Below are 3,412 nucleotides of genomic sequence, written 5' to 3' on the forward strand. Positions count from 1 at the left end.
AATATAAACTTTATCCAAAACAAACAAAACTGTTCACAAGCTCGAGACGGTAGCCAAAAAAACCCCCCAAAATAATAATAATAATAATAATAAAGAGAAGCCACCTTGTCTTTCCAAACATACACTAACAGAGCAGAGCATAATGAAAGGAAAACATTCATGGAATATTGCATACCCAACAGTAAAAGTTGCTCACTACAGCACTCTACTCTGATCATTTTAAGGCATAAACAAGTATGATTTTATCCACAAAATATTGTGGCACTGAAGGTTTATTTCAAACTCATCCTGGCAATCAGAAGCTAAAATGTTATACTTAGAAATATTCAGCCATACTTCCTGCAGCATTCTGGTTTAACATGATAGTAAAATAACTTTTGTTTTCAACTCCAGAGCAATGCTCGCAACTTTCCAATCACATCTGAGTACTCACCAGCACATTTCGTTCTTGTTTTGAGAGCTGGCCCAGGAGATCCAGTTCCTCCTTCACCTGGTCTTGTAAGTAACACACTGATCTCATATTCAGTGTCAGGATCCAGGTGTCCAATCTTATAGCTCGTGGAGTCCACAGGTTGTATGTCATACCAGCTTCCACTTGAAGTTCGATACTCAACTTCCCTTTGAATAATGGGTCCATCTCCATTGATAGAATTGGCATTCAACTGTATCCACAAGTAAGTTGCACCAACTGAGGACAGCTGAGGTGGAGCAATAGGAACTGGTGGCTCTGAAACACAGTAAGTCACAAAAAGCAGCTGTGATTATACAGGTATTTTTTTCTAGATTCTAAAATATTCAAACAATGGATTTCATTCTATATTAGAGCTCAAGACTGCATAAAAATGCAGCTACGAATAAACTGTTATTACAGATTATCTTACTTGTTTTCCTTAAATTGCAATATGCAAAGACTTCTCCTTAAGCACCTGGAGATTTTAACCTGAAGCTTATGTTTTATGCTGCGTAACTTCATACTATGTGTGCCTTGAGTTCTCCTATGCACTTGATATTAAACGGTATCTTTTAACTTCCAATTTAAAATGAAAGCTGACCTCATGTTTCCTTATCAAAATACAATTCTTACTGGATGTTAATATAAAGCCTACTCAGAAATAACATTTTAAAGTTAAAATACGTATTTTAGTCTATTCTTAAACATAATAGTGACTTCTGCCTGAAAACAAAATTAATTATTTTCATTATTTTTCATGGACTGCAATACCCAGTCTTCAGAATTCTGTGTAAGCAGAATAAATACTGTATTTTTTAAGTTCTATATCCTGGTTAAGCAGAAAGAGCTTCTAAATGAGAGCTGGGGGAATTCTCAAGTTTACTATTTCATGTAATGGCTTATTTCCACTAACACACAGAAGCAACATTCTGTCTCACTAAGGAAGCATACACGTGATCTTAAGATAGTTTGCATTCAAAAGACATTAAAAGTAAGATTTTAAAACTTCTTTTAATTATTATATAATGGACATCTTATTTCAAATTAAGACTACAGAAATAATTTGCAGGCATCATTTCTTTTTAAAGCTAAATAACACATTCACTTTTTCCCTACTGATTAACCACAGAATTACTCTGCTGTTTCAAGCATCACATCTGCATAAAATTCCCTTTCCCAATGGTTAAATACATTCAAGTAGAATGCAACCAAGCTGTTGAAATAAGGCAGCATTTGATCCAATATTCTTAACATATCTATCAGCAAACACTGCCACCTTCTTAAGGCTATGAAGAATACTTAATGAAAGCAGAACATTTGTCTTTCCTAAGCTGTAGATTCAGATTTATCCTCCTCTGCTAACCACTTCCCCTAGTGTTGAGCTACAGGTAGTCAACATTTACATACAGGTAATTTTTATTACATACATACAGGTAGATCAATTTATATATTTCATCATTCTCCCAAGAACTTTAAAGCCAGACTTAAAGCAGGGAATGTAAAAGACTGAAGTGCTGGGGAGAAAGGAACTCTGGAAATAAGAACTAATATTTCCCAAGAAATAGCGGATAGCTATTTTAACAAATACGTACTTGCCCTACAGATGCCACTTTCTTTTTTTTTCCCCACTAACAGAAAGAGCATTCAACTCACAGAGCACTGAGTATTCTGAAGATCATCTATGATCTTCACAGAACAGTGGTGTTTCTAATTAACACTGTATATTTTTACATAAACTTTAATCTGTGCAACCTGCTAGCAATTGCTGAAACATGACATCACAAAGTTGCAAACAGGTATTTACACTACACATTTTCATCTTAATAAAATTAATTGATTACCATCAAGAAGAACACAATACAGTTGACAACAATCTGGAATGTTGCCAAAGATGTCTACTAATTATTACTGACTGAAATAGAGATAATGATGGATTAAATATGCACTGCATAGAGGCAAAAGAATCTTGTTTACTTTTTGAGATTACTAAGGAAAACACTGTTACAAGCCAGTAGCAATGTATGGCAAACTGATGCCAGCTTTTGGTTCAACACATATTGCAGCTTCCTTGAAAACAGAACTCCTGAAGTATAGAAACAATGGCTTCATACAGTGATAGTGTGCCTGGAAACTATTCTGACTTGACACAAAATGATTTAGCATCAATTTAAATCATCAGGTTGTTTTGTGAACCAAGACATGAAATTGAACGTTTATAGAGCATCCTAAGGCATTTACTTAGCCATGCTGAAAGAATAGTTAATTACTTTCAAGTTTCAAATTCTACTAAAGGCTGCTGAAGTTCCATTCAAAATGCGAACTCAGGAGTTAGGTCGCTAAGGTTAGTGCTTACACCAATTCATTCCAAGTATTACAAGTACTTGCAGTAGTATTTTATCATCTTTTTATCCCTTGGGGTATGTTTTTCATTCCTTTGTGGCCAAAGTGCAAAAGGTTAATTCAAGTTGCATGATTTCAGCAAAGCTTGCATTGAATACAGTTTATTTAATACTGGAAGTGTAGTTTAATACTACAACTAGTCCTTTTATTGGAGATCAAAATTACATAGAATGACCCTTTCGCTATAAATAGGATGCTCCTCATTAAGTGACTGCTTAAAAACATGAGCATACACTTTTATACAAATGGTGTAATATCAAATACAAAGAGCTAGTTCTTCCTTTAGTCAGAATTAGTATTTTTTTTAAGGTTGAGAAATTTGAATCACATAGAAAAAGTACCAGAATGCAACATCACCACCTTTCAAAGAAAACAGTTTCACTGGTGGCCACTGAGGCAGTGTCAAATAAATACCATTGAAAATTGTTTTCCATTTATAACCATTTATAAACATGGTTCGATAGACCTGTCTCTCTGTAACCATGTACAATCAGGGAACAGATGTAAATAAAGCCATTCAATAAATCCTTTAAAGATAAGTTTTAAACAGATATTAATTAA

The sequence above is a fragment of the Meleagris gallopavo genome, chromosome 3, assembly GCF_000146605.3.
Source record: "Meleagris gallopavo isolate NT-WF06-2002-E0010 breed Aviagen turkey brand Nicholas breeding stock chromosome 3, Turkey_5.1, whole genome shotgun sequence".
Taxonomy (NCBI): domain Eukaryota; kingdom Metazoa; phylum Chordata; class Aves; order Galliformes; family Phasianidae; genus Meleagris; species Meleagris gallopavo.